At 35.1% G+C, this 10,591-nt stretch overlaps 1 long non-coding RNA gene across 1 annotated transcript; it reads left to right on the forward strand.

The window, feature by feature from the left end:
• The first annotated feature begins 223 nt into the window (after positions 1–223).
• LOC113286364 lies at positions 224–936 on the forward strand. The gene is made up of 2 exons (XR_003329250.1): positions 224–550; positions 630–936. It is a non-coding gene; the product is annotated as an uncharacterized LOC113286364 (long non-coding RNA).
• Positions 937–10,591: the final 9,655 nt, after the last annotated feature.

The raw sequence follows: 10,591 nt of genomic DNA on the forward strand, positions 1-10,591 counted from the left end.
TGGTCATCAAATCAGTAAAATCTCATGGACTTAGTCAATTTCACATTTGACGAGATGAGATTTTAATGGGCGCAATTACTAAACTGTCCAATATCATAATATCATCTCTCACCGTGCCATTAATTAATCAACGGCTCATGTAGTATAAAGCGTTTTGCATATTAAAAAGGAAAGTAGTGTGATCCAAACAGGTGAAGGAGTGTATATGGTATACGTGTCCATCTACCCTAGTTGGGAGCTAACACCTACCACGTTTCTTAGGGAGTATAGAGAGTATCGAACAACATTCTCCGAGGGTTCATTTTTTTTCCTTCTCTTTTTCTTTTTAGGGTTCATTCACTTGTGTTACTGCCAACTGAATTTTATTCATAGTGTGACTGAGATTAAAATGTTACAGAGAACTGTAAAATAAAGAGGGCAAATTGATGTGAGGTTCATGGTTATCGTCTTGTTCTTTATATCTCCCGTAATTGTAGATTTCTTCTTCCAATGCCAACAGTAGAAACAACATATATGGGAATTTCTAAATAGATATTCAAATTGGGTTTACGTAAGTTTCTCTATTGTTATATTCAATAAAGTATCTGGATTTTCTTGTTAATTGGGTTATATTCAATTTGAATTTGCAGCAGCACAAGATGGAAGTGGGGGGCTCTTGCTGTAGATTCGTTCTTAAAAATTGAAAAATCAGTTAAGAGAACTGATTTTACTGCAGTGGGTGGAGCTGTTCAGGATGGAATTGAATGGAGATGGCGAAGAGTGGAGTTTGAATTTGCAGAAATGATGACCTAATTAGTTTTTCTTCTTATAGAAATTTGGGGATTTTATTGTATATCAATTCTTTTGCTAATTCATAAATTGGGTGATTGTAATTTTAAATGAATGGATGATTTATGATTGTCAATATATTACCACCAGTGATTTCTAGACCGGAAACAGTATGAGTGCCGGAGAAGAAAGAGCGCAGTGGTGCAATCTTGGACGCCCTCCGAAAGTGGACGATCTTAACCGTTTATTATATAAACGGGTTTACAACCGTATGATTTGACTAGGCAGTCTCTCGGGCATTTAACACACTTTAACCAGGTCCTAGTTGCATGGTTCATGGGCTTTTAACACGGTATAAACAGGTCCTAGTTGCACGATTTAGGGGCTTGTATGTCTTTTCCCAAGCCTGAATTATTGCCACATCACAGTAATTATTGCCACGTCCACAGTAACATCCGTTAGCTTTTTTTTTGTTGAAAAAACGGGATGGAAAAAGTCAAATTATAGGCATAAAATATATAATGAAAAAAATGTGGTCATTTTATTAAATGCATTTTCCCACGTGGACATTTTATTAAGAACCTCATAATTCAATGGAACCCACATTTACGACCAGGAAACATATAAGAGACCAGGCCGTAACAGCACCATTGGCAACGTTGTAACCCTGCAATCCCAGATTACGGAATTATACATAAAAGAGACCAGGCCGGAAGCATTTACGGCTGGGTTTTAACCCTTACCAAGCCGTAAGTGTGAACTTTCCCAGACGGTTCATACACGTCCCAGCCGATTGTGTTGTTACGGCTTGGTCTGTAATATGTTTTCTGGCCGTAAATCTCGGATTGCATTGAGTTTTTTGAGGAACGACTAGCTTTTTGAAAAAAGACTAGCCGTTGGGTCATTTTTTGTTATAAAATAATCCTTTTCCAACAAAGAAATTGTGCAAAAACTCTCTCTCAAACTCTCATTGCAAAAAAATAAATAAAAATAAAATAAATAAATGATTACTCGTTACACTACTGAAGAAGATGTTGTAATTGTTAGAGCAATTCTCACGGTCAGAAAGCATGACGAAGATCAAGGTATTACCGTGGACGGAAGTAATGATTCTCAATGGAACTGTGTGTTTATGGTCTTTATGGCCATATATGGCAATGAAAGTGGAAGATCAATGAACCAAATAAAGGAAAGGTTCGAGTCTACCAATAAATGAAAGTTTTAAGGGTACAATTGGAACGGGTGAAGGTGCAGAGTCCCGCAATGTCATTTTTCAGAAGCGTGAGTATGTGCCCATCAAGTAAGTTGTGAATAATATACTAACTTAATCTTGATTTTTTTTTTAGGAAGCAATGACTCTTTCTCGATACTAAGCTATTCGTCGCAAAGAATTTGAGCACAAACAATGCTATTGGATCACGAAAGAGTTTCTTGAGCATTTCTACAAAACTTGACTATTTAAGTATTTCTATTTAAGTGTAATGCTCCGAGTTTTCCTTTATCCATTTTTTATAATGGGATGTACACGGCTCAATTATGTAACGGTAACATTATGAATTTATGAATGAAAGTAAAAAAACTGATGAATTATGGCAACAAAATTCGGAAAACCAGACTTACGGCTAGGTAACCAAGCCGTAATTGTGGATATAATAACTAACGACTAGTATTTCCAGCCGACACATCAAATTCCGAGCCTACGTATTTATTGGAAAACATATTATGGCCAGGTAAGGCAAAAGACTCAGCCGTTTTCTTGTTTACGGTTCGGTCGTGGTCCATTATCCAAGCCATAAATATGATACTTTCATTTTTTTCATCAGTTTAGGTCAAAACGTCTAGGTCTTTACTGCTTAACACCTAGCCGAATATACTTATACATTTTTAAACATAAAACACAAATAGACCCAAACGGTTTTTCATTCATTGAAGAAAATAAAATAATATTACATTGAAGGAATAATATGTAATAGATCATAACATTGCTTAATAGTAGGTTTCAGGGTTCATAGTATAGTGTAAATTCATAGGTGTTAGAGCACTGCTTGGTCGAACTCGCATGCGCTTCTATCTCAAGCATGTTTGTCAATGTTAGTGATCAAAATTATAAGTCTTGATTTCTAGTCTACTTATAGATGTCTCGGACTAGGACATAGATTGTGCAGTTAAGCCTTAGGCTTCACGGCATTCATCATTTGAAGACGAAGAACTACTAAGGAGAGCTTGTGGGACTTCATCAACAAAAGGTATGTGGAGACTGAAACTCATCTATCACTTGGAAAGTCTATTTCTACTCTATCTCCTATATTGAGACATAAGTCGTGTTACAATATAGTTTTCAATTACACACATTTGAGATTTTGAGCTGAGTTTAACTCGCTTACATATTTCTCGGAATATGTATTGGCAAGCTTTCGCTTCGACCAAGTTCATCTTATATTCTTGATTCAAGTTAAAAGATGATCATGTGAAAATTGCCGAGTAACATCTTACATGGTTTGTGTGATACAATCATTTGGTGTAGACTTGGAATGTCTCGTTATGATTATTTCAATAACTTGAAAATTGCTTTGATGCTAATACTGTGTAAAACGGCCATTGTCATCCTCTAAGAAAGTTTCAATGATTGAAATAAAAGTTTAGAACTCTTAACCATTATTGGATATGACATGTTGTGTACTCTTGCACATATGTAATCCATGTTCGGGAACCATAGTATGCGTACCCGTACGCGTACCTGTTGGCTTGAGAAATCCGGGAACTTAAGTATGCGTACCCGTTCGCGTACTGGCTTAAGGTTCATGTCCGAATATTTCTGCTGGGATTGGAAGTACGCGTACCCGTTTGAGTACTGGCGAAACCCAATCTTGGTCCGGGTATTTCAAGTATGCGTACCCGTTTGCATACTTGAAGGTTAACGTTCTAAAATCGGTTGTGTACATGAACTTAAACAGTTATATAATAAGCAATGCAATCTTTGCAAACCGTGGCTATAATGTTCATGAATTGATTCGAGTGAATCAAACCGATTTTGCTTCAATTATGTTCTTGTATACTTCTATGAGAATATAACAATTGAACAACTCTTTAACTAGTTTCATTTGAGTCATTTGAACCAGTTATGGTTAAGATGAATAAGGTTGATATGAGAGTGATCATATGGCTAACTTCAATTAACTATTATTGAGCCAACATGGTGTACACTTTTAGGTGCGGTTACATAAACCTAAATGAGGGTACATTCATTTGTGTGTAACAAGCTAAGTTTGATCTAACGGTTGAAAGATATTACCTTGTTAAATCAGGTTTTTCATCTAACGGTGAATATTGAATGCTTTGTTATCAAGGTAACTAAGATTGCAAACCCTGATTTAAAAACTATATAAAGGAGAAGTCTAGCAACTGGGAAACCTAATCCCCACACTTTTGTGTGTTACTAGTTGCATAGGTAGAGTCGTTTATCCTTTAACCTTAGGTTTCTCACGAGACTGTGTAGGTTAACGGCTTAAAGACTTCATTGGGATTGTGAAGCCAGACCGATCTATTTTCTCTGTAGTTGCATGATTTTATCTTGTTGTTTCTATCGTGTTGAGTACAATTGTAAAATTTGCTCGAGATTTATATCTATGATATGCAGGATAGAAAAGTAATCACAAACACCTTCGTCTCATCGTTTGTGATTCCACAATATCTTGTTTCTCTAGTCGATTAAGGTTATTGTGAGGTGATTGATAATACTAGGTCGTTCTTCGGGAATATAAGACCGGCTTATCAATTGGTTCATGTTCACCTTGATTTATCAAAAGATGGAACAAAAACTCATAGGTATGTCTCTGGGAGACAGATTTGTTTATCAAGTCTTCGACTTTGGGTCATAGCAACTCTTGGTTATGGGTGAGATCAGCTAAGGGAATCAAGTGCTTAGTATCTTGTTGGGATCAGAGACGTATGGAACACAACTGTACCTTGAATCAGTGTGAGAATATTAGGGTTCAACTACAGTCTAGTCCAAAGTTCATTGGTAGTAGGCTAGTGTCTGTAGCGACTTAATATAGCGTGGTGTTCAAAGCTGGACTAGGTCCCGGGTTTTTTCTGCATTTACGGTTTTCCTCGTTAACAAAATTCTGGTGTCTGTGTTATTTCTTTTCCGTATTATATTTTGTTATATAATTGAAAAATCACAGGTTGTGCGTTGTATCGATCAATTAGGAAATCCAACCTTTGGTTGTTGATTGAAATTGATTGATCCTTGAACATTGGCCTTTTGTACCGTTCAAGTTACTTCTCTTATATTCAATCGGGCTCGCAAATTTCTATTTGATGATTGCAGATTAAATTAAGAGTTAGAGATATAAACTCTTGTATATACTTTTCTATAGATTGAGTCTGACTGTCTAGTTGATTCTTTAGAAAGTATATTCGAGTAAGTCCTCTCAGATTTCCAAACAAATTGTTGGGCGTGGTTGTTATACCCCTGCATTTTCAATTGGTATCAGAACACGCAAACACATTAAAGACCTTATAAGTCTGTGTTTGTAGCAATCTGTGTTCTGAGGACCTAAGAAGTATCTCACAAGATAACGCATATTGATTTGTCTTCCAAAGGTTCTGATTACACCAAAAATTTTGGGTTTGCCTCAAAGGAAAACTCCTTAGTAGATTCTTCTGAATCCCAAGGAAAAAACAAGATTTGTGTGATCATGTCAGAATTCGAAAAGGAACTCACCAGATCGTTAAAAAAATCTGCTGAAATCATTGATTTTAAATTTTCTAAAATTAAGAATCTTGAAGAAAATAATGATCAGCTTATTGATGAATTTGAGAAATCTCTTGAAAGGGAACGAGAACTGTATAACTTCATTAAATCTCTCTCTAACAATATCGAAAAATTAGTTCAAGAAACGACTCTATAGCGAGAAAATATCAGTATGCTTGAAGATACTGTTAAAGAAGACTCAATTAGAGAAGAACGTTTAGTTAAGGCTTGACTCAATTAGAGAAGAACGTTTAGTTAAGGCTCATTCATCAGAAATAAACAGTTATCGTGTTGAAAAAGAGAAAGTTGTTGCATCTCTTCGATATTCCCAAGAACAGTGTAACACCTTGAAAAAGGAAAACTCTGCTTTGATGAATAAGTCATCTTCTTCATCCTCTTATAATATTCACAAAACTTTACCTGGAGTGAAGAAAAGTTCCTCCAAGGAATTACCTACTGTGAAACACTTGCAAAATTTGCATGTGCCGGAAGAAGTCATGGGTCAAAGCAATCATGTATCAAATCCACGATGTTGTTCCTTCTGTGGAAAAAAGAATCACTATGCTCTTCATTGTTTTGCCAGAAAGAAACATATTTATGTTCTCCATAATTTGCTTCTTTCTACTGTAATGGAGTAAATCGTCTGACGACATCTACAGTGAATTTCTTTCCTGCAGAAAACCAGAAATCTTATAAAAATGATATCCCTTCTAGAAATCATTACAGGTTGCATGTTCGTCGTTGTGGTATAAGTTCTTGTGCCACTAATGAACATTTTCCCTGTGCTTATAAGAACAGGTCTGGTAAGTCTAGATCAAGAAGATGGAAATCCTCCAACTCCTCTCTTCTGGAACCAATCTCTAGAGGTCCTAGACTTAGTCCTCAGAAAAATCCTTCTGATGGATTTTTGAAAGGGTTTATGACAAATTCCTCTGGAATACGTTATAGTCGATGGAAAGAAGGAAATACACAGTTGAAACGCTCAAAAAACTTATACAAATCTTCTCCCATGATTCGTAGTTAGATCACTTCTCACTCCTTTACCTGATTCTAGGTAATTGCATCCTTGAATCTATCTTGAGAGGTGCAAGGATGATGATTATGGAGATCTCAAGATTAGTTGTATATATTTTGTTTAGGCGTTTCCTTGTTAATCAATCTGAGTATTGCAATCCTTCTATCATGACTCGGGCTCTAATTTAAAGTAATTATTGAGCTATGTTAACAAACAATGTGTTCCCTCTTATTGGATTTTTTCTTAATCCATCTTTCTCTTGTGACCGATCCACGTACGTCCGTGTCCCTCTTCTGCGAGTTCATAGGGTTTCCTTAATGAGAAGTTTCTTCTCTTTACTCAATTACATATATATATATTCTATATTATATTGATCCATCCCTAACAAAAATTATATGGAAAACTCTGCAAAATCTCAAGAGATTGTGCATCTTGATATGGAGGAAGACACTCAAGGACGTGATTCAATTTAAGAGCTGGTTCTAAAGAAGATGCTTGCAAGGAAAGAACACAACCTCTGGATTGGTGAAACTGTCAAGTATTTAAATCGTTCTCAGAACGATTTAAAGGTCGAGTTTGCAAATATTCAACTGCAAATAAACCAACTCTTCAATAGTCAGGCCAGAATCCTTGCAAATAAAATATTCTGATACGGAATCATAAGAAGCTCTGGACTGTGTCAAGGCTAGACAACTTTCTCGGGTTGTTGATCGTAAAGTTTGTGTTCTAACTCACGAACATGGAGTGTCTACAGTAAAGAGAATAAAGGAGATCAATGATACCTTCTACGATGGATTCATTGAAAGGTACGAGGTTCTCAAAGAACTTTGATTTTGTCTAGGAAACTTCTCATGAGAATTTTATTCTTGTGTTTTTAAGAAGGATAACTAGGGTTTGGAATAGCCATTATTGTGAGTACACATAGCTATGTCCAACGTTTTAATCTTCAATGTTTTTAGATTTATCTAATTAAATTCTAAGTTATTTGGAAGATGATTTTTGCAGTATTAATCTTTATGGTTTCATATATTGCAAATTGTTATGGGATATGTTGTTTACGTCTGTGAACCTTGACTATCCCATACTTGTTTAAAAGTTATCTCTATTATGTTGGTATGAAAGTATTGATAAAATATAGATTGAACATTTCAATACTTTGAGATAGTGTCTTGAACCAGACTGAGTTGAGCTCTGCAAATCGGGCGATCAACTCAGCGATTTTTTTCTCTTTCTGCATCAAATTTTTCGACACCTCTATTCATCAATTCAGGTGATTTCGAGTTTGATTTCAATGATTGGTGTTGGTATTCTCACGATCGTTGCCTGAAATAGGATTTTCTGCTAATTTTTGATCGATTTGACTGAGTTTGCAATATGGAAACTGAATCTAGGTTGAACAATAATAATTTTAGTTTTTTCTCATCTGATCCAAATGGAAAAAGAACTGAGACAATAGTCTCACCGGCGATTCCATTTCTATACATACCAGATGAAGAGATTGATAACAATTTAAATGAATGGAAGTTCGGTTTAATTGGGAGACTCGATTTTGTTAAGCTGAAGTTTGCTATTGCTGAAGATTCATTAAGGAAACAATGGAAAACCTTGATTCCTCTTGGAAAAGGTTTTTTCATTATTAAACTAGAAAATGAAATAGATATGAAATATATATGGAATGGGTTTTGGAAGGTTGAAGCTCAAATCCTCAAACTGAGACTCTGGGAGCCAAACATCAATCCTGCAACTCAAAAATCAACAACTGCTTTTGTTTGGGTTAATTTTCCTGGCTTGGGAATTGAATAATGGAAATAAAGCATACTCATGTCACTGGGTGATGCTATTGGAAGGGTTATCAAGGTGGATGAAACAACTCTTAAAAGGGAAATAAGTTATTATGATAGTGTGCTTGTTGAGGTTAATTTAGCCAATACTGTACCTCACCATGTCCTTGTAAAATCTAAATATCGATGTTTTGAGCAAGAAATACAAAATCCTAAAATACCAGGTTTCTGCAGTCATTGTAAGGTGGTGGGACATTTAGTAACTGAATGCAGAGTGATGAGAAAGGAAAATTCAGAGAATGAGAATACCGAGATAATTCCTAATGCAGTACATAGAAAAATTTATAGGATGAAGGAGAAGAAACAACAGTCAATTGGTTTTGATATATGCCAATCTACAGAGTCTCAAATGACAAAACAAGTTGAGAATGAAAACTTTAGTGATGGTGAGATAGTTGAAGTTATTACTACTCTAACTGAGAAATGTATTGAAACTGTAACTGAATATGGTAGCATAAGTGCAAATTGCTTCTCTGGAAGAATTGAATCTACTGAAGGATTTCCTTCACTTTCCACAAAGAACCTGGTTAAAGTCTCTACCAGTATTCCTTCTCTGTTATCAATAGGAAAAAATGAACAAAGTCTAAAAGTTACTCCTGCAAATACTTCACAACTTAATTCTTCTTTAAACTTTGGTGACATAGAGGCATTTTTTTCTGTAAGCAAATTTCAAGCACTGGTAGATGTAGTTCAAGAGCAAATTTCAGATGAATCTATGAAGTCTCCTAGAAAAGGAACAAAAAATGCTTCTGCTGGTAAAACTGCTAAAGAAGTTAACAAATGTGCTCAATCTAAAGGTATATCTCTTATTACCACAAGAAAGCCAGCTGGCAGAATTTTAGTTAAAAACAAAGGATTGAGAGGTCCTGATTCTTCTCACAATAATTCTTCTTAATGAGAGTATTGTTCTGGAATATCATAGGCCTTATAAGAATTAGGGACAAAGATAAACTCAGATCTTTAGTCAATCAGTTTAATCCTTTTATAATTTGGTTAGAAGAGCCTAAAGTAAGAGCTAAAAGAAATTTTGTTAAAAACTTAAGATTTCCTGGTATGAGTCAAATGCTAATACATAACTCAAGTGATACTGAGAAAGGGAATATTTGGTTATTATGTCACTCTTCATTATAAATTCCATCAATTATCTCAAGCATAAAACAAGCCATCACTGTCAAAGTTGGAGAAGTCCTTCTTACATGTATTCATGCTGCATGCTTAACAGTGGACAGGAGGGAACTACGGGAAGAATTAATGAAGATTAGTACACTACAACTTCATGGATAGTATTTGGTGATTTTAAAACAGTTTTAAGTTGTGATGAAAAAGTAGGTGGAAGGAGTCCTCTAAGACTATCAATGACAGATTTTAATAATTGTTTAGACTATTGTGGGCTTATACAAGCCCCAAGATCTGGCATTCAGTTTTCATGGTGTAACAACAGGGTGGGTAAAAAGAGAATACTATGTAACCTTGACAAAGCTTTCTTTAATACCAAATGGTTGGATTTATATGCTACCTGGAGCTATAAAGTAGGAGTAAGAGGAGTTTCAGATCATGGTGCTTTAATGGGAGGTACAACAGACATTCCTAAATCTCAAAACATACCTTTTAGATATCAACCAATATGGACTTCTCACCCAAAATTTCTGCAAGTTATAAAACAATCATGGGAAGAAGAATGCACTGAAAATCTGTTATAGTTTTGAAAGTGGTAGTAAAAGTTCGTTGCTCGGACTTGTAAAGATTTAAAAATAAAAAGAATATACACAATATTTGTCACAATGGGCGAGAGGTACTGGGACTAGGATTCCGCCAATTTCATTTCTTAAGGTTCAAATAATAATTCTTTTATCAATAATAGCTCAAAAAATATATTAAATATATCGACTCTAATTTATTGCCAAGACTGATTCTCAAAATATTAGGTGTAAATGTTAAGCATGGGACATCAAATCATCTAAGCTAAGCATGACCCATCAAATCAAATCACAACTAATTAATTTAAATCATAATTTCAATTAAAATTAATGCAAAAGTCATGAAAAGAATTAAATATAATTACCCAAGTGTGAAATAAGGCTTCCTCCATTGCCCCAGTGTTGGGATTTAGCTTCTCATATTAATCATAATCTCAAAATACATGTATGTTGCTCAAAAGTTGATTAAAATGATAAAAATGAGTAAAACAGTGAATGTACGACCCACAGGAGG

Source organism: Papaver somniferum, chromosome 6, assembly GCF_003573695.1.
Source record: "Papaver somniferum cultivar HN1 chromosome 6, ASM357369v1, whole genome shotgun sequence".
In the NCBI taxonomy this organism is placed as follows: Eukaryota; Viridiplantae; Streptophyta; class Magnoliopsida; order Ranunculales; family Papaveraceae; genus Papaver; species Papaver somniferum.